Consider the following 27,902-nt stretch of genomic DNA (forward strand, 5'->3'; position numbering starts at 1 on the left):
GGAGCCATTGTGGTGGGATTCAATACATGGCAACACCCTCTGCAGTCCACAGTGCCTAACTGATGGAGGTGTCTGTAAAATGCACAGATCTGTCTTTTACATGCTTTATGTGACCGGGGAGGGATGCAGTTCTATGACTACTAATTGAGCCCCGACACATCTTGTATTAACACATATGTGGGAGCTCTGGATATGCCAGGTGTTCGATCGGGATACAGTGAATGTTGTAGTGAATCAATATCTTAGTCAGGATCCAATCTCTCTTATCTATTTTTTTGCCTTTCCCTGCGAACTCCTGGGAGCTGGATAACCCGGAGATAGACACATCTGTGGCGAATGGATCAAATAGACATTGAGTCTGTAGTGTTGCCATGTTTCCTTGTAAAGTTGCGCGGTGAAACATGATGATCACCAAAGTCAAAGTAACTTTCTCCCAAGGTCTTGCTTTCGACATCAATCAGCATTGTTACCTTCAAGTTTGACATTAAAAGACGGGGAATACTCCAGCTGATTTCACTTCTCTGGGTACCTTGCCTTTCTCCACTGACAACTGATAAAAGGTGATTTATATTGCTCTCGCCTTTGATGAAGCAATATCCCACCAAATTGATTGAGGCTTTTCACAAGGAATTTTCTGACTTTGACTATGCAGAGTCTGACTTTGTGGATAATCCAACTCTAATGAAAATGTTTTTTTTGGCTTAATGTTTTTTTGCTCACACTTAAAGCGTAATACCCCAAACTGAATTCCCCTTAAAATGTTGAGCCAGTCAGGAATACAGCCCTGTTCTGGCCTTGATCATGTTATACATCATGAGCCCAATGGGAAAATATTTTGTTTACTTTCTAGGTCCGTAGAGGTAGTAGATTCACTGTATTTTTCATGTACACTGAAGCAGAATTGCTACTTACTGACACGGTGTCTTGAACCTTGTTCCTCCACCTGTAGGACAGTGTTTCCACTCTCTAAGCCACCCTGCTGACAAAGGGTTAGAGTTACAAGAAACACAAGCGTGAACTGCTGCACAAAAACGAAAATTGTTGGTTCTATACAGAAGTTTAATCGAATATGTCTAAACTTTTGTTTTCTAGCCTGCCTTAATGACAGCTCAGTCTGTTTGTCTGCAGGAGAAACAAGAGACAGAAGGTCTTCCTTTCCACAGTTAGACTCTTGCAAGAGCATTTCAGCAACCACTGAAGCATAAATGTACATGCACATTCACAACTGGTTTTTCACCCTTGAAGGAAAGGCTTCTGGCCTTTTTTCACTGTGTTAAATAAGCATTGTAGCATCTGGATGTGCATTTGTTGTTGCCTGATATAAGCTGTGTGTTGTCATGTTTGTGGATTTTATTTTATTTTGCTCATACTCTCTTGCCATACATAACTCAACAGACACTGCAGGCAAGATGCCCTAATGCCAGGCATATGTGCAAATATAGAATTGATCCGTAACTGCTTGAAATTCAGACAATTAGCGTGGTGACATTCACTCTTAAAAAACATTATGGGTGCTGACGTAGAGAGGATTGAGAGGCAACAACTTCAATTATTAGAGAGTATTTCAAGCATTCTGTTGACTAATGGGACATTATTTGTTTATGTCAAACACTATAATTATTTGCATCTACCATACATTGAAAACCTGTAGTAGATATCCTAACAACTATCACCCATTTTTGTTTGTGCTTTGTTCTATTTTGAACTGTTGATATATTAGTTTCACAATTAGTCTGAAAGGCTACATTTCTGTGATAAAGGACTATTGTCCATGTTGCACCCAATGTACCACAAATTGCATATACTAAACTCTGTCACTTTGGATTTTAAACTAAACAGAGACTTAAGATGAAGTGACAACTCTCTGCTTAAATTCACCGTAGCTGACAAGCACATCTACTCCAATTTTAGGGCGCCAATGGTCATGGTATGATTGGCTGCTCGAATATTTCTCAGACAGGTGTGTCGGCTTTTTGCCTCGTACAAAGTTAACTTGGCAAAAGGTCGAGAGAAGATTTAAGGTGTGACGCTTACTGTTTACTGCTGCTCTCAAGAAATAATAAATCCTGCAGGGCTAAAACATTAGGTGCCTTAAAGCCAGCTGTTTTGTACAACGTTAGAAGAGTTGGGATAGTGATGAAAACCTAATTTACACCTGTCAAGAAGATCAAGTCAACTCACCAGGATGGCTGAGAGACAGCTCAACTTATACCAGAGTGATGGAAACACAAAGGTTTAGAACAACAACAGAAGCTGATCTAAGTCAATACAAGCCAACCAACTCATCTGTCAAATGGTCAAGCGAAAACATCATAGCCATTGTTTCATATCCAATCCAATGCACTGGAGTATCGAGCCAACACAACAAAAAAATAACCACTCTCCTTATATATTTGGACTGCACTTTACTTTCCATTATGTTGACCATTTTCCACGCCACAGTGTTTTACATTGATGGATGAACTTTTTTTGCAACCATTAGTTCTAGTTCCACATCAAAATACAAATCGCAGGGACCTGAAACTCAGATATGTATTTAATCACAGTCAAAGTTACATTATATTTCATATGTAGACAACCAGGGCAAGAATATGTCTTACAGTCACAGTTGGCCGCGCACAATTACAAGACAATGCAAGGTCTTCGTCTCTCTGCACACCTCTTTCACAGAAATTATCATCTTTATCTCGACAATTGATTTTACATTTCTTATGTCTGCTTACTCAGTGAATTCAACCGCACTGGGTACAATAATGACTCTTTTATTTGCTCGGTCTCATGTTTGATTAAACTGTTGAAAGGTTCTGATGAAACGGGGCTCGCTTTCTTTTGCAAAGGCAAACCTCCATGAAAGGCTTTCACACGGAAATAATACCTTTATATTAATGATTAAGAAACAAACTCATGTTCATTGCTTAAACAGGTCCCCATCTAATGAAACTCTAAATGTATGCAACTCATTTGTGACATGATTGTCAAATTAGATGTCAAATGTGTTTTTCCAAGAAAAACTTTACTCTTTTGATATTTAAGCCTTTAAATGTTGGATCATTTTGTGTGTCTGAGCATATTTGGGTGCATTTTCTGGTCGGATTTTAAACTATTCCACTGTGGTCATAGGTCTTGCATTGCCCAATTACAATATGTGCTAGTTAGAAAATTACATGTGGGGTCAGGTTCAATGCTGTCAGAGGAAGAGGATGTCCAAATTGCCTGCCCATTTACCAAATCCCAATGCAATATCTCCTACTGATCACACCAGCCATCTACAAACTCTGCCCTTCATTTTGATCTCAACTACACACCTTTTAATGTTTTGTGACTGCATCTTCCATGGATACGATGCTATCACGGTCTCAAAAGCTGTCTTGCACCTTGACTGCACCACTTCGACTGAGCTAAATTGGGCAAGATTTAAAGGCTGACAGATGTCTGGAATATTATGAGAATTTAATTTAAATAAGATGTATCAATAAAGGCCTTTCCTCGGTTAGCAAATCTTCTTTATCTTGACTCCAACTGGTACAGAGCTCTGCAGCAAGGCTTTTAACAAAAACTTAATTTAGATCATACACTCATTCCAAGCCAAGGGTGTACCAGGTGTTAAGATTGTACTTCACCTCCTGGCCGTTGTTGTGTAGCGAATTTTGACTTCTCTCCTCATTAAGATCATTTTCTCCCATTTCACCTTTGTGCAATTCTTTACTTTTGTTTAGAAAAGTGCTCTACAAATTAAGTTTGCTTGCTCAGTTAAGTGATTAAGGCTTGCTGGTAAAGCGGTGTTGTTTTATTAAAGTTAATTTGGAGCAGAGAGTGAAGAGAGAGAGAATAAATTATGCTCAGCCCCTGTATCGCCATTTGTTCTGGAATGAACTATTAGCAGTCATCCATCTTAATGACAACTGGGAGTTGGTATGTAGTGATGGAGTAGTCTCACTGATAGAGAGAGATTGATGAAGAAAAGAGCATTAATGTTTAACTCGGCCCTGATCTTAAAGCACATTTGGCTTTCTCTGCAGCAGTGTGGTGGGTTTGTGTAAAAATAAATAAATTTAAAAAAAAACTCAAGTCAGCCTCAAGTTCTAAGATGAAGACCTGCATGCAGAATATGTATGTAACACACCCATCATCTACTCGCATGCATGTTTATTTGTTCCTCTCAGAGACTTCTTGTTGTTTATTTTCAGACACAAGAATGAGGGAGCCATAATTACACGACTTTAAAAGCACTGGCCTTTCCTGAATCAAATGGCATGTGTTTGAAGAGAAGTCTTCAAACGGGAAGCCAGAGAGTGCGTACTAGAGTGAGAGAGGGAAGAGGGGGAACAAAGAGAGATGGTATAGATAAATATCTCTGACCATACGCCCACATCTCAGCTACTGCTCCTCTCCCAAGACACCCACTTAAGAAGGAGGAGAGGATATTTACTGGTCAATGTGTAGCGTTTGATTAATGTAGGCCATTGTGTGTCACATTAAAGTTCAAACATATTCTGAAATGATGTGTAAAAGCAGGTAGAGTATCCCAATTCACTTTCTTCCATTAAAAAGTCCCTGACTAGGCTGAACAGACTTTCGTAATAATGCCTTTGTCTCCTTCTTGTAACATGAAAATCAACATGAATCCATTAACCTGACTGAGGTAATTTTTCTCTGTTCATATCTCACATATACAGTATTCCCACAAGTCATTAAATCCTTTTTGTATTCGAGTCTAGGAAGACGCAGCAATTGAGGCTTGAAAAGTTTGGGAATACCCTCCTTTCATTTTCTTGTTTCTTGAGGATGGTTTGAAGACATTCAAAAACAAAAGCACTGAAACATGAGTGAGAAAAAATATGTTCATGTTTTAACGTCTTTGTTTTCCTTTCATTGTAAAACTCAGTGTGTTACAAGTGGGGCTTTGACCATTCTTCTTACCTGTTCTACCGTTATGTTATGTCTGCCACCTAACCCAGAATCAACAGCTTATTCAGGCTTTTTTGTCTTTGTTGTTTTTCCCTCTGAAGAGTTGTATTTGTATGAGTGACAAGATGGAGGTAGAGCATGTTCTCTGTAGCACGTCTCTGAGGGATTGTTTTGACTGACAGCCCGCTATGGCAGATATTATTTTTTGACAGCCGTTATTCTTTTGACTTCATCTTTATTGTGCCTGTTAAAAGTTTGTTTTGTCTCTTTCAGGCTTCTGGTTTTTTTCCCCGCCATAACGGGTTTTCTTTGTCTTTTTGACTGACTGGCTGTTGAGCAGGAGGGCTGAATGTCATTGAATGCATCGTCCAGCACACATCACATCGCTGTGATGAATCCTCAAGTCATATTCTGACTCACTGTATAATACATGAGCCAGATGAATCACATGAGTGAACCATTAAGCTGCCTTCTTTAATTAAGTTATACCTACTAAAAAAATCCAATTCATATTGCACAGTTTGAGATTTGGATCACATATAGTTGAATTTACATGATTTAATGTGTGTTTTGTTTTATTAATCTAAAATATGAGCCATACTTCCTGCTGACATTGTGCTTCTGAATATTTCACCCCGATTACGAATACACAACAGGAACTTTTTCCAATTACTTCTTCAAGGGGAGGCCTATGAAGTTCTTGCTATAGTAATTACCAATGTGCCTATCATTGTTCATTCAATATCTTCTCATACTGAGCTGTGACATATTTAATAGGTATAGTAAAACCAATTTTTATTGCTCTCTTGCAGAATTAGATTAGTATTTGATGCAGCCTACCATATGCTTAGAGTCCAATCTTGAGAGATGAGTTGAAGGAGTCTTTTATTGACTATAAATAAATCCATTTTTGCTTGTCCATCATTTTTATATCAGGAGAATGAAAGGAAAACAAATGGGAGAAGCCCACCTGAGGGGTTCAAGTCAAGTCAAACAAACTAAAGCTGCTATGAATTAAGGATACGTGTGTGTTTGTCTGCCTATGGATGTCTGATTCAATGATTGATGACCGTATGGAGACAATAAAGTGCACTATATTCAGGCGATGTGTAACTAGTGACACTTATCTTTGTTTCCAGTGTGTGTTGTTTAGAGAAAACACACGCTCACACGCAATCACTGCCGGATGCTGACAGAGCCACCATGGCTAGTCAACAGGAACAGCTCATAATCCCAGTTTGTCCCAGGAGGACAGGAGGGGAAATTAGCTTTGAGCGACTGGAGAAGGAAGTGGCTGTCTTTGCTAACCAGCCTGCTCTTCCTGTGACTGCTACTGCTTTGTGTTATGTTTATGTTGGGTTAGATACTGACCAGCTCCAGGACCTCAGAGCTCCTCCACTAAATTACCAAACACCTCTGTGACCCGATGATCACGTACAAGTTTGGGAATGCGCCACTATATGCAAAGATCTCCTGCACCCGCACTCAGCGGGCGATAATGAGAGTATTTAAAGTTTTCACTGGTCAGTTGTGATTCAGCCAATGAAGACACTTCTAAGACGCAGTAGAAATACACACCTGATGGACAGGTGTGCAGAATAAGTTGGTCTGCCTTATCGGTCTATGAAATGGGGCTGCTGTGGCATAGTGGAGAGCAAGGTAGTTCTCCAATCAGAGGGTCGGTGGTTCGATACCCGGCTTTGGCAGTCGATGTGGCCTTGGGCAAGACACTTAACCCCAAGATGCTCCCGAAGGCTTGCCATCGGTGTGGACTGGATGTTGCATGAATGTTAGTTAGAGTCTGATGGTGGCACCTTGCATGGTAGCCTGTCATCAGTGTGTGAATGGGTGAATGATATGTAATATACTACTGACTGTAAGTCGCTTTGGATAAAAGCGTCTGCTAAATGACTGTAATGTAATGTAATGAAATAATCTAAATTACAAGCACTTCATCTGAAATTAAATATCACCCTGTTGTCCTTAACCCATGTCTTGATTGTTGAGAGGGCTGAGCACCTCTCTTAACACCCTCACCTTCATCTCTCCATGATTTAAAAAGATTTAGCTTGTGAAATCAGGAAGGGTTCACGCAGCTTTCACCTCCATTCAGCTGGTTTCAAATAAGGAAAGAGCACTTAGCTCAAGTGTTTGTCCACTCAGTTTAAAGGAACAGTGTGTAACATTTATGAGGATTAATTGTCAGCAATGGAAAACAATATTGATTACTATGTTTTAATCAGTGTATACCGTATTTTCCGCACTATAAGGCGCACTTAAAAGCCTTTAATTTTCTCAAAAAACGACAGTGAACCTATTTCCATCCGGGTGCTCCGGTCACCGGGATTCTACCGGGACGGCTCCTCTAGTTTCCCGGTGCTCAACCTCCTCTAGCTCTGCTAGCTAGAGGAGGTTGAGCCATAGCCGGTCCACCGGTACCGTGAAAAACACCGGTAATCCGGCACACCGGTATACAGGAGGATTCCAGTGAAACATCCGTGAAAACATCAACGTTACGTCACTGAACCGCTACTGTGACAAACACGAAACATTAAATAAAGATGATAAAACATTAAATAAAGAGAATGAAAAATTAAATAAAGATAATGAAACATTAAATAAAGAAAATGAAACATTAAATAAAGATAATGAAACATTAATTAAATAAAGAGAATAAAACATTAAATAAAGAAAATAAAAGATTAAATAAAGAGAATGAAACATTAAATAAAGAGAATAAAACATTAAATAAAGATATCAAAACATTAAATAAAGAGAATGAAAAATTAAATAAAGAGAATAAAACATTAAATAAAGATAATAGATGATATTGCAGCCTTCGTGGCATCAACTTAAGATCTTAAAAATAAGAACTTGAAAATTTAAATATATACATATATATATATAAATATATTGTGTTTTATATGTATGAACAAATGTCTCAATAAAGTTATTGAATTTAAAAAAAAAAAAATAAAATATCTACCCAGCATGCAATGCGCGGTGATCGCCGGAACCTATTTCCCGGTCACCGGGATTCTACCGGGACGGTTCATCTAGCTCCCGGGCGGCTCAACCTCCTCTAGCTCTGCTAGCTAGAGGAGGTTGAGCCGGCCGGTCCACCGGTACCGGTACCGTGAAAAACACCGGTAATCCGGCACACCGGTATACAGGAGGATGAGCCGTCCAGTGAAACATCCGTGAAAACATCATGACGTTACGTCACTGAACCGCTACTGTGACAAACACGAAACATTAAATAAAGATAATAAAACATTAAATAAAGAGAATGAAACATTAAATAAAGAAAATGAAACATTAAATAAAGATAATGAAACATTAATTAAATAAAGAGAATAAAACATTAAATAAAGAAAATAAAAGATTAAATAAAGAGAATAAAAATTAAATAAAGAGAATAAAACATTAAATAAATAGAATAAAACATTAAATAAAGATATTAAAACATTAAATAAAGAGAATAAAACATTAAATAAAGAGAATGTAAAGATAATGAAACATTAAATAAAGAAAATAAAACATTAAATAAAGAAAATAAAACATTAAATAAAGATAATAGATGATATTGCAGCCTTCGTGGCATCAACTTAAGATCTTAAAAATAAGAACTTGAAAATTTAAATATATACATTTATATATATAAATATATTGTGTTTTATATGTATGAACAAATGTCTCAATAAAGTTATTGAATTTAAAAAAAAAACCAACCTATTTCCATCCGGGTGCTCCGGTCACCGGGATTCTACCGGGACGGCTCCTCTAGCTCCCTCTAGCTCCCGTTCAAACTCAAGGCTGTCAGTCACGCAGTAGAACATGGGAATAGAGCAGCTGCGGGAGAATTCAACGTTAATGAATCAATGGTACGGAAGTGGAGGAAGTTTGACTGACTGACTGTTTTGTTTCGCTTAATGCGCCTTATAGTCCGGTGCGCCTTATATATGAAAAAAGATCGAAAATAGACCATTCATTGACAGTGCGCCTTATAATCCAGTGCGCCCTATAGTGCGGAAAATACGGTAATCACCTGAAACTAAGAATTTCAGTGTTTTTGTTAGCTTAGAAAAGGCTATTTATATCTACTTATGAAGCGTGTCTTTTTTTTGCGTTTTATATTATCTGAAGATTATTGATGTGTTCGGAAACCCGTTATTAAACAGGCTCCGCTGCTAAATTAACCCTAATCCAACTTTACTGGTGTTTTTCTTAGTATTTTATATTGTTTTGATGTCATTTATTATCAAACTGTGGCGAGCATTTGCTCTGCTCTTTCTGTCGGGCTGAGCTCCTTCAACTACACTCGCACATAGACACTGACAGATGCACAAAGCGCAAGCAGTGAGGCCGCTGTCGTCAGGTGAGCCGGGTGAAGCGAAGGATCCTCGAGTTGACCTCAACTTTGCTTGTAACTGTTACTGCAATCAAATATTTGCAAGTAAAAAGCCAATGCTCTACAAAAGACAGGAGGAATGACTGATACTGACAAATGTCTGTGTTCTTCTTTCTTTATAAATTCAGAAGTGTTATTTATTTTATTGACATTTTACATTTGTTTCCAGTAAGAATAATAATCTGCAACACACCACTAGATGCCACTAAAGCTTACACACTGGGCCTTTAAAGAACCACTGAAATGAAATGATAAACTTATGCACAGTTGAACATTCCGTTGCCATAGCAATCAGTAACAGTTTACTGTTAGCTTGTAGGTTGTAAAGATGCATTAACTGCTACTTCACTGGGCCTTAAACTGTGCGGGAAAATATATATTATCTGTCTAATAGAGAATCACAAGATAAAAGTTGTTTATCTTTACTTTAATTATTTAATTCAACCAGGAAAGTTTGCTGAGATATGCCCACATTTTGGAACTTCACTGCACACTTTTCACACTGATAAATTCAAAGAAGTTGCATTCACTCACAAGTCCACTTCTCTAATCTCTAGGCTCCTGCTGCCCAAGACATGCTTTAAGTCAATCCAAGCATGTTATCTCCCTCACTGAGCTACTGTCCACATGGAGTCCCGTTTATGTCTGGTGGTTAGAGAGCTGGCTTAGCACGTTCTGTTGTCAGAATGGAGACTGGACCACAGGCAGAAAACAAGTTATTTCTGGTAGCTAAAAATATGGTAAAATGAAACGTCAAGTAACCTGAAGATAGTCCCAAAACACAGCTGCTTACAGGTCCCTGAATAATGTTCTTCCTATTTAGTTTGTTTGTTTAAAAAAGAGACATTTATATCCCCTGAATAGTGTTCTTCCTATTTAGTTTGTTTGTTTAAAAAAGAGACATTTATATCCCCTGAATAATGTTCTTCCTATTTAGTTTGTTTGTTTAAAAAAGAGACATTTATGTCTGCAGCATATTCAACATTAAATGCAGTCGTAGGTGGTGTCTCCAGGCTCTCGTTTTTCTTGCTGAATTTCTGAAGGTATGCTACTGTACTTGCCTCAGCGTTATGACTCACCACAGGCAAAATAGAGAATGAAAATAGCAGAATTTCCTTTTCCCCAATGTTCACAATGCCTGAAATTTTGTTTTAGCTTATCCATAACAGTGAGGAAGTAAAGTGAATATAACCCCCCATAAGCTATGGCAGTTTTTTTCTTACAGAGTAGCATTGATTATCATTCTGGTCAGTTTGTGTTTTTAATAACTGCTTGTGTTGGAAGGTTTGTGGTAGAAAGTGAGTCACCATTGCTGTTCAACTAAATAGTAATATATGTGAATGTATGCAGCATATGCTGAGGATAGAGTGTGGTATTTATGCCTACTTATGAGTACATTTGCAAACCATTGGCTGTCTGTCAATGATTAAGATGAATATCCCTAGTTTACAGGCTGAGCGCCCGCTTTGATTGACAGGGAACTGATAAGAAGTAGCTCACTGTCAGAATACATGTGATGTGGCAGCTTTGGAGGTTGTTTGGATCAGCAGACCAATCAGTATTTTCCGTGTTTGATTATTCATCAGTAAACATTCTGCCTCTGCCTGTCTATGCCAATGCCTCTGTAATGGACGCTTTTATTAAGGCTTATTAGATTAATTGTAGGGGATGAAGACACATTTGCTGGCAGCATAGACCTCAAGGGCAGAGGGAGAATGGATCAATCAATCGTGTCCAACTCAAACCTCATAATGAGCTGGATGAGATTTATATTGAAAGCTTTTCTTTCCCTGTCTCTATTACGTCTCTCTTTCTTTCTTACTCACACACACATGCATACGCACAAACAACCAGGGAATCTAAGTATCTGCGCCCTCTTTGCCTCCTCAGGCCATTGAAAAGAAAAGTCCTGCTTCAGCGTCCGAACAAATGCTGCCCTCAACACAAAAAAAAGATCATTTGTGTTCCACTCATCAAAAAATGACCTCTGATTCAAAAATAGGCCAGTTTACAACCACAAAAGGGTCTTAACAATGCACTTCAAAAAAACATAAGGATACTTTCATCTTATATGTCTGCCTTTTGAACTCTCATGAAAAAAGAGACGTTCATTGTAATAAAATGGAAAAAGAACCATAACTTACTCTGTCATCTCAAAAGAAAAGACACAGCAGAAGATAATTCACAAGTAGAAAACTTTTCCTTTTAGAAGATTATTCTTTGTTGCTGAATTTTTGTTCACATAGAAATATGTCAGTGGACGGTCAACACAGATCCAGTTATCTCACACAGATACCAATTTTCTTGATTTAATATTTATCACACTGTTGAAGTTTGAATTTGAAACAGTTTTGGAGCAGATGCGTCACACAACTATATTGTGCATGTTGTGCATGCAAATGCAATGAATCCCTGTTTCATAAGTCTGGTGGTTGCAGTGATACCTGCACTCCACATATAACACAGACAGACAGTCTTAATCTTAAAGTCATATTGCAATGAAACATCTGATGGGGGTTGACCTCGAGAAGTGGGTTTTCACACTGAGATCCTGAGATAGTTTCCATGAAAGTCATTGTCTTCATGCTCTTTGTCTTCTTCTTTTGATAGTGTTTTATTTTTTCGTGCTTATGCACAGCCAAGCTCTTCATATAAAGATAAATTGGAGGTCTTACACAACACCGCTCTAATTATTTGACCCCCACTGGTTTTTGTGTGCTGTAAGTAACACATCAAAGCAGTGGAAAAGGGAAGCTATCAAATATTAACAAAGTTGTGTCTGTATTTGTGCATGTGTATGCACCAGGGGAAAAAGCTTAATGTTTGATTGACAAGGATATTTAGAATGATGTGTAACAGCAGCTGTGTGTGTGCTTACTTTTCCTGTGTGTGTCCATGCATTCATCAGCTCAACAAACTATTGTGTTCTTATGCACCTATATAGCAATGGTGTATTACATTTTTGGGAAACTTATTGCCATCACATGATGTTCATTGCCTACATTTTTCAGTATATATATATTTTTTTCTTCCACTAGCTTTGTACTGCATGCTAATCTCGACATCCCGGCTATATTCTAAAGTTAATTTAAAGCTATCCTGAAGCTAGGCTCCTTACGTGCTTGCTAGTAACGTATTTTAAGAGTTTAGTCTCCAAGATGGACAGTGTTGGTTTTGTGTTAAGAACAAACATCAGACTAGGTTATCAGAGTTGACTTGAATGCATCAGTTTTGAACAGTGTTTTCGTCTTCTAACGTACCAGAGAAGGTCGCTCTATCTGTGTTTCTCTGCAGAGCATGTGTGATTGTGGGTATATATAAGAACAAACAGATGCGAGAGGGCAGAATGAGGGCAGATTGTTTTTCTCTTTGATGGATACAAAATAAATAAAATTAAAACATGCTAAAAAAGGTCACCAAAAGTGCCATTAATACACCTGGTCAGCCCGACCAAGTAAAATATAAGTGTTCACTCTTTCATCACAGTTATTTTCACGTGGACACACTCCATGCTGGCTCTGGTTAAATATATGATAGATTGCTCTTGTTTGGGATGATCCAGGTTTTGTGCTGACGTAGTTTCACTTGCCTGGTTGTGCTGATGATGTTTGTAGGTGAGGAGGATACATAAAGACATACACACACACACACACACACTCTCTCAGTAAGGTCAGAAGGCCATTCACTACTAGAAGGCAGTTTTGCAATCCATGCATTTTATTGTGCGTGCTGTGTGTTTTCATGATTAAGGATTCACTTGATGCCTGTGAGGTTGCTCTTACCATGTAAATGATCAGATGTTGCCTTACATACATCATACCTCCACTAACTAATACTGCATACAGTGCTATAACCCCCCCAACCACAATTAATGTTAGTATCCAGTATATGATGAATTATGTGACAAACTGTGCAATTTCTTCCTTTTATTTGTATTTTGGATATAAAATAAGGTTATGCAATTGTTTTATGTAAATTCAAAGAGATCCAAGAGAGCCAAGACAGATAATGTTATTTTGGATTTATTATACTTCTTTCAGCGGCTTCCTTCTTTCTTTCTCTCTCCCCATCTCAGTCGAACTTGTCCCACTTTTCCACCCCTCTCCAGGCAATAGTGGTTTGCTATTGAAAGCTTGCACATTGTGAACGAAATGGTCCCGGGCTTCTCTCTCGGCTGGGAGTTTTACAGCCAATAGGCCTTAAAATGGCTTCATTTCCCATCAGCCCCAACCCCCTGAGGGAGCGTTTAGTGGAGCTAAAGGCCAATCAGGAGAGTCCAGGAGATCAGTAAAGCCTTGGTCTGAAATCAATCCTCAGCGTTCACAAGCTCGTGACTCGGGGGCACAGGGGGAATCAACTTCCCATCGACAAATTCATTTCAACCAGACAGACTCCCTTCAGAAGGTCCAGAAGGCTGTCAATATCAATTATTAAAAAAAAAAAAAAAATAATAGATTTAAACATAATAGACAACATATGCAAAATATTAGGGACACCTTGTTAAAAGCAATAATCCTGCATTAATTTGCCGTATTATATGTGCCTACCACGAGGGAAGCTAACAGATGAAAGGAGGATTTTAAAATGTTGAATCTTGAGCTGCAGCTTCATTTAAGAATGTAAGTTCAAACACTCAGCTGTGAGCATAAAGACGTAAGAATAAAAAAATGAATACTGTTTCAGAAGGTTCCAACCTGTTGCTTTAACTGTATTTGAAATAAGTAATGAACCCTCCGCTGGCTGTTGGCTACCACAGTGCAAAGAAAATGTCAGAGGATTGACAGAAATTGGCTGTGGGCTTCAGACCAAATTGACAGAAAGTACTGTATGGCGAACGGTACACTCTAAAATGGAAATTAAATTTCCTGATCAGAGGCAGCGGAGAAATCAAATGTAATATACTGTCAGAAGTTCTTTTACCACTGCAGGCGAACCACAAATTGACCCATTAGACCCCAGAAACCAGTGTGAGGAGAATAATTTGTTTTTCTCAGTGAACTTATTTCATTAGCAAAACAATACATAACTGTGATAGTAGGCTAAAATACTGCTGACTTGGCTCACATATCATTGAATACAAGCAAGTCAGCTCATGATTTGACACTTTACAATATTCGACACAGCAAGATGTAAGTCTAAAAAAGTGCTGAAAAATGTGTGTTTGCCTAATTAGATTTGCATTATAACTACAGACACAGGGATAGCGCCCCATTAATCATTACACATGTGCTCTGAACTGCATGTCTATATTCATGTTCAATTCTCAAGTCAGCGATAACAAAAAAGGCTCTTCAAGCGTTCTTTGGCAGAGGAAGAAGTAAGGAGGAAGAGTAATTTGAAGAAGCGTTCATTTAGTTGAGCATATTGGTTATAAAGTTTCACTGGTTTTGACCTCACATTGTCTTCACCGCTTTAGCATTTCACTCATCCTCAGGATTGACAGTTACAAAATACAGTATCATAATTGTTGCAGCATAATCGGAGATATCACCTTTTTTTCATCTCACAGATTTGTCTTTCTTGTTAAAACCTGGTGCCTACATTACCCACAATGCAACTCAACCGCCAACAGTTGAATCAGAGATATCGGGTGTGTTGGCCGAAAACATAAATGAGGAGCGAGCTACAGAGGTCTTGTTACTCGAATACTTTCTAACACCCACTGTGTTCTCTACTGAGTTAGATATGAAGATCAATACAACTCTCATTTGGTAAATATGGAGCCACATCCTGCAGATGATTAGCCTAGCTTAGCATTAAAAGAGTGGGAAAAGCAACTCTAAATGTTACCAATTAGCACATTATATTGTGTTTGTTGAATCACTACACAAATAGAACGGATGCAGTGACTGATGACGCCATGGCAACCAGCAGAGACAGTTTGCATATAATGTATTTTCAGTATCAAACATAATCTTGGGTAAAAAAAAAAAAGATACAATATTTTGCAGATATTTTCTACATGACTGTTTTGCTGGTATGTTAATATATTTTTGGTTTATTCCAGAACATTAAGCTCATGCAAAATAGTGGCACCAGGACAAACATTAAAGTATGGAAGTCAAAAGTTGACTTGTTTCTATGTGGACTTCATTAATTTCAAGGTGTTTTCTTACTTCAATCAGCTTCTGTATTACTTCTGCTGAGTTAAGTCAATGTGACTCAATTTCCGCTCACCCTCTCCGCAACTTAGCACTAAATCAATCATCCACGACTCTCAGAAATAATTGTGTGGAACAGCATGGGACCACATGTTGAATTGAAGGAAATTGTCCCAGATGCCTCTCGCTAATGAATTCTGACTCATTATCAGCAGCTATCAAACTTTGTCCTTGACTCTTATATGACAATCTCCTCTTGAACCACCAGCTTTAAAGTAAAGGGCTTTCAACTGTGACTCTGTTAATGAGACTCACAGCTTCACAGAGAAGGTAGCTCTTTAGGTGAATTGGTGTTTCCACGTTCCTGCGGCTGTCTATTGTTTCTGACGGATGATGTGAGCATGATGAAATGGAAGGCAAATATCTGACGAATCAAATAACCTCAGATAGATTCAGATAAACTCTTTTAAAGATGACTGTGCTGGTGTATTATAAAACATTTTGTAGGATTGTAAAGATTGGATCCGTGTGTTGTCTCTGTTTGCCTTTGTTTTAATGAGCTGGATCTGCATTTGGTGCACTTTGTGCAATTTTACCGGCTCTGTTACAAAAGGGCTACGGTTTTCTTAGAATAGTTTCCTAGAATTCTTTTTTTTTTTATAAATATACAGTAATTAAGTACTAAAAATACAGTTAAAAATAAAATCTTAAACAACTAGTAAAGTAGATCCACTTAAATTCAAGAAAACTAAATGACAGTGTCACTATGTGAAGATTTATACAAATGTAGAATAGACCATATTTGAAAACAAATCCATATTTCATCTAAGAACTCTTATATGTTTTATGAGGACACAAATAAAACTTTGATTGACTTGTGGTTAATTTAATAGGCTGGAATGAAAATGTAATTACTCCTTTTAATAAGTATACATTTGGGCACAGATAAGATCAACACCACACTGGTTAATAAACTCATCAAAGAGGGAGGACAAGGCTGACAAGTAATCCTAACTGTAGGTTTACTTATTGGCTTTTTTAACTGTAAACCTCATCTCAAAATTGCGGAATATAATTGAGTTGTCTGGTTTGTAATGAGGTTTGTAAGATACTTCAGTTGTAATGAGGTTTCATCAATATCTAATTAAGTGTCACACCAAGTATGAAACTTTGGTCATGTGATAATGGATGGTCTTATATGGGATATGGGAGTTGCTCCAGAAAATGCCTGTATACACTTCATATAAATAATGTTGTGGTTTTGTGTAAAATAGTTAAAAAAGGCATAAAGAGTTAAAGAGTTGTCCATTAGCCTCTCTACAACTACTCGGGCTTGCTGCATGTGTTACTGGCAACATTTGTTTTACATTTGTTGCCATTGTTGGCTTTTGTATGTGGCAACTCAGAGTACCTTATTGCTGACGAATTGTCCAAACCTTGTGGTGATTGATTCATCCTTCCATTTAATGTGTAACTGATGTTTTTCCTTGCTTTATACTCCAAAGTAGCAGCCCCCACTCACCACACTCCTCTCTGACTAACTCTGAGCTGGCTCGCAATCTAGTTTGTTAAAAAGACGTCAGAAAGCGGAGAGTGGGCCGATAGCAGCGTCACAGGGTGAGAAACGCTATAGTAGTCAGGAAACTATTTCTTGGCACATGACCAACTGGGCTAATTTCTGATATCTTTTCCAGTTCAAATCAGCATTTTCACTAACAGCAGGACAGTAGGCAGCTTATTGTTAAACCCTGCATTAGTTTTCATGCAGACCATTAACACTCATGTGTTGTAAACTGGCGTTAAAAGGGTCATGGTCGTGTAGTAAACCTTTATGTTCCTCCCACTGTATTATCTCTTCCCCGAGTGTACTGCCACCCAGTCAACAGCACAGCTAATAGGCTTGTAAGCAGTTAACAGGCCCATGAAGCTCCCGTCGGGAACATTAACATGTTCCCGACTGGAGCAACAACACGATGACAAATCTGTTATCGGGCCTCTCCATGGCAACATAAAGACAACTTTTAATGAGTGGGTCTGAGCAGGGACGCTGTTGTTGTGTTAGTGGAATTTCGAAGAATATTAATTAGCAGAATGAAAGGCAATGTAAAGCAGTCCTTGTTGCTATATGACAAACACGCTGGTGCTGATGATTTCCTCTTTGGCAAAGCCTTTTTACAAAACACAGGCTTAATAATTAATAAATAAATAAATACACTTTGAAATGTCATAATTACACTATATTGTATCTACAGTAATATGGAAAACATCTGGCTGTTTGGTTTGTAAACATCTTTCCAGCATATTTTTAGAGAAGAAGCACAAGAAGCTGTCGTTCTGTCAGCTCGATAGTGAAATTTCTTATCCCAGTGTGTTGCTTTAAAAACAACCCCACACATGAACAGGCCAGGGACACACACACATTGTGAGTACAAGTAAACTAAGCATTGTGAAAAACATTTTTTAAGTGTAAAGTCTCAGTGCTGTTTAGCGCCGGTTTGTATTAACACAGTTAAACTAAGTGTCAGGGAAGAGAAAGACAGGCTTGTGGCTCAGCCGACAGCAGCTGCCGCTCGCTAATTTACAGGTCTGCCAGCGAGAGCTCAACTAGCAAGAGCACTCAGAGCTGTGAAATGAACTCCAGATCGAGAATCACCCGCCGGTGGATGTGCGATGTGTTACTGTTGACTTAACTGCAGGGTTTTTTATCTGTGGGGATCTGAATATGTTTGCTTTTCTATGAAAGACTCAGGACTTGGCAGAGAACCATGAGCCTGAGGTTTACTGTGGCAGCTGATATGTACGTTTGTAGTGGTCGGTTGGAGAATTTTAAGTGATTTTATGCCTCAGAAATGAGGTTTGCATTTGTACTTGAGGCAATGTTGTATGTATACTGCTTTATGCCCTGGTGTACCATGTGTCAAGTTGATCTTTGCTCAGGTCTTTTATTTATCAAACTTCTAAGAATTGCAAACATAAAGGGTCAACTGAGGCGTAAAAAAGTTGAGTGTTAGGAATAAAACACATTTATAAAAAAAAAACTTTCTACTATTCAAACTGAAGTGTGGGAGTGAAATACAAAAACAGCTTTCAGTCTCAGCTCAATCACATGATTAATCACATGTATGATCAGATCAGGAGTAGCCAGTCAGAGACAAAGCAACTGCTCCATTCATACATTATTATTTTCTTTATATATCTGCAAAAACATGTCAGTTGCGCACCATCCTTAATATCTCCAGCAACAATTAACATAAGAAACACCAACAATCTATCATATTTTAATACAAATTAGGGATTACATGACATGAATTGGCAAAATGAAAACAAAAGGAAAAGCAAACCAGAGATTGTAGTACCACGTTGACAAGTTCAGACAATGACCAAGCCAATACACAAAAAATGAAAAAATAAAAAGTTAGGTGACATTCTATCAAATGTTAAAATCAAATGCAAATACTTAGTTAAAACTAACCTTTTATGAATTATACATATTATTCACAGGGAAAAGTTATATATTCTAAAGATACTTCAAAACGTCACATCAGACAACATTTAGGATATACTCGTAACCAATTTAACAGTTTGATGGAATCTTCCATGTAAATGGCGGGATGAAGAGCTTTTATTCTTAAGTTTATTAGTAGAAGTAAAAGTTAAAGAATTTTTACTTATATAGCTTTAACTTAGATAAAGTCCAAAATGTCACTTTAAGCAGTTATGGCTGTCCTTTTTTCGACCAGATGTTCTGAACAAAACTCAAGGCAAGGAGTACAGAGCGTCTGTGTGCTCGTCTTTGTGTGTGTCAGCATTGTCAGTCGGAGCAGCCGCGACCTTTTGAGCAGAGGTCATAGGTCACTGAGACAGGAAGTACCAAGAGACCAGACTGTTGAACCTCTGTGTGGTAGTTGAACAAACAACTTCATGAAGAGGAATATAGATGACAGTGTTGTAAAAGTCAAACTGAAAGCGGGGTCACAGTGTACTCACATCCACTCGCTCCCGTGACAGAATTGAAAGTAGGCTGGAGATCACAAAGCACTCATGTCAATAAGGTAAAAGATTTATCATAAAAGAAAGCCAGGGATTTGAGGCCTTATGCGTAGTTCTGGTTTTGACCTTAGACTTTCCCTTAACCCATCTAAATCAATCCTGAATAATGATCCATTTTTTTTTAAATCACACCATGGCTTCTTACTCCATGACGATGCCTGTGTCAGACCACAGAGCCTGGGCAACAGCCATGAGCAACCTGGGGATGCCTCCGCTAAGCATAACTGGACAGCAGCTCATGCCAGGTACCACAGAAAACATGCTACATGCTGCCAAACACGGTGCCATGCCAAAAAAAAGTGTGGCATATTGCACAGTGAATATATTGTTGTGGGAATTTATATCCCACAGCTCATCTTTTTTTTTCTAGATTTAAGTTGACGTCGTGGTTAGAAGCTGCCTACATGTTTTTAGAGGTGGGAGAAACAGCAAACCTAAAGGTTTCAAAACCATTTTTGGAGGATGCCTTGAATCCACAGACTGACTGGAAAAGAAAATATGTGTAGGAGGATATATGAGTAACAGTGTTTCCTCCCCCTCCGCTGCCCTCAAAGTGCCCTTGAGCAAGTAGGTGAGCATCAGCACTGGAGAAGCTGTACTCATCGCACTGGGCAGCTCCCGATGCGTCAATGTTTGAATGTCTGGAGCTTCGCCTCCTCTTTATCTACTCCCCCAGGCAGTTAGAATTAAGGATGTGCTCTTAGCTCATTTCCCTGCTTTGAAAATGCCAAATGTGGCCGGGGTACGACGACATGTGTGTGTTTTTATTCCTGTTTGGGGGCCTGTGGGGGCGGTAAGTCATCCTTGTCTGACTGTACAGAGTCCAGCTGGAGCTCAGGAGGTTTACAGTATGTGTGGTAACCCCTTCAAGGAGTATCCTCGCTGACTCACAACTCACCAAAGAGTTACTAATCCTATCCTGCCCCCATGGGCTTGAATAAATTCATCCTGATTGGCTGAGCACATACATGCACACTGTAGTAACGACTGAAAGCAGTGGGAAACAGCTAGCCTGGCTCTGTCCAGAGGTAACAGAACCCGCTTACTAGCATCTATAAAACTCACTGCGGGACTATTTCTTGGCCATGAGCAGTGATTCTGAAGCAATGAGACTTACTGACCCTACCAAAGAAATTGTCTTGCACAAAACACCCTGTAAAACCACAAATAAATATGTATTTTATACACTTTGGTTTCTGTACGCCTATACCGAAGGAATAATAACATGATGCTTGGCTAGTTTTGCTTGGCTAGTTTTGGAGGCTAGCTGTGTCCCCCTGTTGCCAGTCTTTGCACTGAGCTAAGCTAACTGGCTGGAGCCTTATATTTAACAGACAGATATGATAGTGGTAACAATCCTCTCGTCTTACTTTCTGCAAGAAAAGGAATTACAGTTCATTCCTAACATGTCAAACTGTTCACATGCATGACACATATCAGAGGGTTCATCCTGTATGCTTAGAAATAGAGCTTAGAGTTATGATGTTTAACTAGTGCCTGCTTTGGTCAGGTCGCATGGGGTCAGAAGCTGACAATGTTCCAGCATGTAGTGTGTGTGTGTGTGTGTGTGTGTGTGTGTGTGTGTGTGTGTGTGTGTGTGTGTGTGTGTGTGTGTGTGTGTGTGTGTGTGTGTGTGCGGGCTCTGGTTCATCCTGTATGCTTAGTGCTTAGAGTGTGTTTAACTAGTGCCTGTGCGTGCGTGACAATGTGTGTTGGCATATGAAATGTGCCAAGTTTACAACAGAGGGGTTTAGGAGAAGATAATGTTCCTGCTTGCTGATCCCTTCTGTATAACCTAGCTCGCTTAAAGTCAAGATATATAAAAACGTCAACATCCCTATAATCCCTCCTAGGCCTGGTTTCCTGTGAACTACGGTTCACAACCTCAACTGAGGCATGAGCAGACTTCTGTGGTTGAAGAGTGTGACTCAGTCGGCCGACACGTCTATGCCCTGAAAACACAGATGCACTGTTACAGCACAATAACACAAAAACAATCAATATCAAAAGTTATTTTAGCAAAAAACATAAAGTTCAGTACACAAGATGGTGGTTTAAGTTCTTCTCCATAGTGTTGCATCACCAAGAAGAGGCAGCTCACTTTATTGAAAGAAGAATAGAATTCTCAGGTTAATGTTATGTTTGCAATTTAACAAAAAAAGTATAATCTGCAAAATGGTCTGTGTTTAACAGGCAGTTTCAGACTAACAACAGGCAACATATCACAACTGAACTGTGTGTTGTTTGGTGCACCACACTAAAAAAAAAGCCTTTAATTTAGAGGAGATGTTTATATATATATGTTATATAATATATAATAGTATTTTGTGTGAGAAAAATTATCTCTCTCTCAAATTGCTTTCATAAATAGACTTTTTAACTCTTCTACATTAATTTGCATAGTGTCACAAGGAGAGTTGCAGTTATTCTGACCCATATTTGAAAGCAATAATTAAAAAAGTAAATTATTAAATATGAATAATAGGAGACTCTGAATAAACTAAATCCTCGACTCTCCAAACCACAAGGTCCCATAACTTAATTAACTTTATCAATATGTCATGTACAAGGAGTCAAATATTCCCACAGGACAAGAGAAGCAGTAACCAGAGCCGACCTGAGGCACAAGTGAACTAATTGCCTGCCTTTGGGCCTTGTGGCAACGCAAATTATGCAACGGCCCCAACTTCAACTTCAACTTGTGTTGAAGCAACTGTCAATGTTTACGCCATGAGAGTGATTTGCTAGAAGAGCAATCTGATAAACTTGTGTGCTCTCCTAGTCTCACATTTTGATGCATGGATATTCTTAAATACATTCATGGTTTTATGTCATCAAATAATAGTAAAATTAAGTTGATGAGCTAGCTTGCACTGTGCCGATCTCAAGTCTGTCTGTCCTGCTAACAGAGCCTAGCATTGCATCTCTCGGTCCGCCTGTGTCTTGCTTGCTTGCCAGCCGCGTCTTCTGGGACTCGTTTGATAAGCGTCCATGTTTATGCAGCTCAGACATGAACACTGCCTCTCACTTGAACATGTGTTGGTTCATTACCACATGAACGAAACGTACATTAAATCACTATTAATCCTCATTACGCAACGGCTTCATCTATCAGTTAACAATGGCTTGTCATCATTCACACAAAAGGTAACTAACAGTGGTGAGTTACAAATGTTACAATAGAGAGGAAGGAGGCTGTCTCTTGCTCTCTAACAAGGCTGCACCACTAGTGGATTTTAAAACTTATTTTGTCATTGAACGACCATCCTTAACCCCGGGGGATGCTCATCTCTGCTTCTTATAATGAATCCACTGATACGTTTCTGTATCAAGTCCATCATTAAACGTTATTAGAGAGCGAAGTCTGTCGCCCATTTTATGATATTAAATGGGGATTTTTGTTTAGTTCCTATTAGCTGACATGTTGTATGCAAAGTATTTTGCTGGCTATTCATTTATTCATCCAACTGGCATGAATGGTTGCTTATATTATGACTGTGAATGTAGGAGGGTCTTTGATGCATCCGCCCCCGAAACAGCTGTTTCTTGAAATTTGTCACAAACGTTCACTTGGACTCAAAGATGAACTGATTAGAATTTGATGGTCAAGGTCACTTTGACCTCACAAAATAAACTCAATAATTCCTCGCTAATTATGACAATATTTCACACAATTTTCTCATAGGATGTATCCAAAAGGTCAAAGAAAAAAACTGTAAAAACACTTTCATGGCCATTTTTCAAATGCCATAGCTTGGAAACAGAAGGGAGAGCTGTGACCATATCTCACATTTGGTCAGAACTAAGGGTTACAAAGGGTTATCCATGAAGGCTTTGATTTTGTGCTTCGTTGCCCTCACCGCCACTGCCTCCACACTGTCCAGGACCAACCTGACAGATGCTGACCTCCAAGCCTTGATGTCGCCACCCCAGCACACCATCTCATCAACAGAGCACTGGCTAATAAAGACTGTTAAAGATCTGCAGGAGCCTGTTGCACACACTGAAGGATCTGATGCTCCTCAGGAAGAACAGTGCTCTGTCCACTCCTGAATAGCGATTCAGTGGTGTTAGTCCAGTCCAGTTTTTCATTGATTTGGAAGCCAAGGTACTTTTGAGTCCACCCTTTTCACTTCCCTTCCATGGATGATAACCAGGATCCAGGACCTCCTGTTCCTCTGGGAGTCCACCACCACAAGCTCTTTGGTTTCACTGAATTCATACATGTCAACAAAATGACTACAAACTTTAATTTCTGCCAAAAAATACACATAATACCTTTTATTGAATTACTTCAAAGTCTTTACTACATAAACCATATGATTCTAGACAGACATGGATTTAATCTGCAACTGTATAGGTTTGCGGAGGTATACAACCGCAACGCAGTCATTTTAGTTTAACCTCAGAAGAAGCAGAAGATGAGAAGAATCTCATTAAGAACTTTAAACTGTCCCTTTTACAGCATTTTTTTGAATTGATTCTGTTTCTTTGTGCATTATAGATGAATAATGAGATTGCTTGGTTAGTTGGTATTAGGGCTATGTAGTGATTTGATGATGGAACCCAAATCCTTGTCGAGGGTCCCGTGTTAGTTTGTGCTGGCAATTGAGATCAATCCAATTAAAATAGATACAGTGAGCTGACTCTGGAGATGAGTTATGACTCCATGAATATGTAAGCAACACTCAAATGCACTCACAAAAATATTCGCAGAGGAGCTGACATTATAGTTGACTTATTAATTGTGACAGCATTCTGTCAGAGTTAGACAGATTCTTCCACAATATCAGTTTTTCTCATGTTGCAATAAGGTTAAAGGTTATAAAAAAATACAATTCAAGGAGGTTAAAACTCTTGGATTTAACATGGAAACAACTCATAATCATAATAAACACCAATCAGAGAACTCTGTCATTGATAAGTCCCTGAAAGGCACACAACATCTCATTCAAATAAACTGTGCTCAGCCAACACAGAGTTGTACCACTTCATTAACAGTGTTATCCAGAACACTGGCTAAATATTTTAAAGCACAGCGCTTTAAGATTAATGAAGCGTTGGCGCGGGTGCCCATCTGTTTATTATTTTTCCAATGTCATTACAACCTCAGAGAGCACTTCATTGTAAGTATTCTGCATTGAGCGCATTACATTCAAGCTTACCGAATCCACTTAACATAAAGTTAGGCTCCTGGGTTTCCTTCTCCATCTGTGAAAAGTATTTTTTCTCTCTCCTTTTGTGGAGGTTTTTTCTGCCTTATTTTTCATACTAAGTACATGCTTTATATTAGTGTGTTCACATACATGCATTTGATTGTCAGTAGTATCCATATTTAAACAGGCCCTATTATGCTTTTTTCCGGGTGCATATTTTTATCTCAAGTTACACTTACAACATGTTTACATGCGTTATTGCTCATAATCCGCCTTGTTTTTTCTCATCCTGGCTGTCCTGCAGCACCTCTTCTCACCCTCTCTCTGAAATGCTCCGTTGTAGCGTTTGCTCCTCCCTCCAGAAAGCAAATACTGCCCTGATTGGTCAGCTACCCCGCTCTGTTGTGTTTGGTCAACGTTTCTCATTTAAAAAAACTCTTCTGCTGGAGCTTCAGCTCCGTCTCTCGCTTTTGTTGCTTGAGGGCCAAACTAGCCGGAAGGAGTTTTACGTCACTTCCGTAACATTATGACCCCATAAAGTTAACGAAGTTAAGGAGATAATTCAATGGAGCCGTTTCAGGCAGCTCAGGAGCTTCTGAGGGGGAGGGTAACTCCTTTTAGGCGTGGACTTCAGGTTTTATACTCTACAGACCTTTTACATGTACAAAAATATATATAACACACTAAAGAGGGAAAAAGTGGAAAAGCATAATAGGGCCACTTTAAGATAAATGGCTTTGGAAGTTGCCACCCTTTACTATGGTGGTTCCCCTAGTGAATTATATTTGTGTTTTTTACTGCTCTCACACTCAGAACAGCCTCTGCCAGCTCTCCTTTCAAGAGTATCATAAACATTACCGACGGAGTGGTGGAGCTGTCTGTGATGGAGATGGAGGGAAACACTCTTTGCCCACGCGCCGAGAGGCAGAGGTGTTTGGAGGGATTTGATCTGTGTGGCAAACAATGGATACGGCCTGGGCTGAGGTGATACATCTTCATTAAAGTCGTTTTGCTGAAGCAGTGTCTGAAGGGTGGTGTGTAGAGGACAGAAGGGAGGAGACAGAGATGGAGAGGGAGGAGGGTCGGGTGAAGAGGACAGCTGTGGCTCCCCTCATGGATCATCTGGAATAGCAGCTGGTGCTTCCCTACCTTTGCCTCCTCCTTCCTCCTTTCTCCTCCCCTATTCCCCCTCCCTACCTCTGTCCCTCCCTCCTTCCCTCCCTCTCTCTCTCCCTCCCAAATTACCCAACATCTTCATTAATGTCTCATTACAGCTGAGTCAGCCGCTGTAACCCACAGCCACATTAGAGCACACGCTGCTCATTCAGTTTTTAGAGAGCGGAGTTCTTCACAGTTTTTCGCCTTCACTCGCTCGCTCTGCAAAATTCAAACAGTACATTTGATAAATTGGGTTGTGCTGCAAACCGAATCCATATAAATTGAAAGAAGTAACAGAATAAAACAACAGTACCTCTGTCTTAATCCTTAGAAGCTAAAGTTTAGATCATGTTTGTTATATAATGAGAAATTGGACTCAGCTCTTTTTTAAACACCTTTAGTTTTAACCGCTTATACTGCAGAATAATCTTTTCAGCTATAACTCGTTTTTGTGAGAGCATTTTTATTTCTTTTATCACACATATTTCCGTTCAGAACGGAACCCAATCATATGATCTCTATGCTTGTCAGGAAATCAGTGAGGTACTTTTTCTCAGCGGAGCTCAGTATTCATCTGCAGACAGACTAACGAACACTTTGTCAGACAGGATCAAATCATTCTCTTTGAAGTAATCCTACCGGTTCCTTTTTTCGTATACTCCACTCCTACCATCTCTGTCTGTCTCTCTCCTTTAACCATTTATGAAGCGGAAATCTCTGGACAATCATAGTTGACTGCTAAGTGCAGTCAGAGTTACGTCTGTGCGTCCACTGGCCCTGTTCTGCCTGCACTTAAACAGGCAGCTGAAAGGAAGCCTCCGAGCCGTAAACCTGACCTCTGCTGCACTCCATCCATAATCCATAGCTTCAGTTCACTTTTATGGTCTGTCTGCTCTGAACCTTTAGAGCCACTCTGAACATACTCAGCACACGCAAATGCATGTATTCCCCCTGAGCCTCACACACACACACACACACACACACACACACACACACACACACACACACACACACACACACACACACACACACACACACACACAAGGCAGAGAGCATGAAATGACGCAAGCAAAAAAAGATGCACACACTCAGTCACATGTTATGTTTCATGGTCTTTGGAAAATCAAGATGGATAGACTATCCAGTCTCCATCATGACTAAATGAATCCTGCTCTGTATTGACTCTAAACTAGAGAAAACGTGGCAGGTCTCCATCACTTTCCAACTAAACAGTGTGTGTGCTTGTGTGTGATTTATGAAGAGGTTGGTCATCATTTTTAAATGGATACTCAAATGGATACTGTTTGTTGTCACACTTTGTGTTAGGTGAGAGGATGAATATGAGTTTCGTCTTTGGGCGTTCAGTGCAGAAAGATGTTCCAAGTCTAGCTTAGACGTATACACAGGCTAAAGACAAACAGGCTAATGGAGTAAAAATACAGCTCCAAAACTGTCTTACTGAAATGTTGTATCCTGCTAGCTAGTAAGCTAGCCATCATTACATCAGAGAGAAAAATATATAATATCTCATGGATCCATAATTCTTGACATGACCCACTAAGTAAACACATCTTAGAGATCCATATCAATATGGTTTGTTTCTTTTATTTAAAATACTATTAGCTGATATATTGTTATTTTATACTCTCCAAAATCAATATCGGTAGCAGTATACAAATATAGTTTGGGTTATGGTTGTGAGTAATCAAAGATTTCAAAGGCCCTGCACACCCACACAGGTGTTTTCACTTCGTCGGGTTGATGGCTGATTAGACTTCTCAGATTGAAGGTGGGAAGAGTTATGCAGAAGTAATGTGAAGTCACCAGACTGCATAATGTAATTTGTCCCGCTCCGGCAGTTGCTACAAAGCTTATGAGAGTGAGGGAGGTGTCAATCAAGCACAGTCTGTACAGGCCTACTCAGTCCTCAGAAAACCTCTAATCAGGCAAAATAATTGGCATCTGAGCATCTGTGTTGGTGGACCACAACTGTGTAGTGCCTTTTAAACCCGGCAACATTGACAAGACTTTTGAGGAGCTGAATGCTTGAGTGGGTCAAGTATATACCTCCAATACTGTACGGCAGCTAACTGCTCATTATTCCACAATGTGACATTT

At 39.2% G+C, this 27,902-nt stretch overlaps 1 pseudogene; it reads left to right on the plus strand.

The window, feature by feature from the left end:
* Positions 1-387: 387 nt before the first annotated feature.
* Positions 388-27,902, plus strand: part of LOC129089766 (ecto-NOX disulfide-thiol exchanger 2-like) — a 94,872-nt pseudogene continuing 67,357 nt past the window's right edge.

Source organism: Anoplopoma fimbria, chromosome 4, assembly GCF_027596085.1.
Source record: "Anoplopoma fimbria isolate UVic2021 breed Golden Eagle Sablefish chromosome 4, Afim_UVic_2022, whole genome shotgun sequence".
In the NCBI taxonomy this organism is placed as follows: Eukaryota; Metazoa; Chordata; class Actinopteri; order Perciformes; family Anoplopomatidae; genus Anoplopoma; species Anoplopoma fimbria.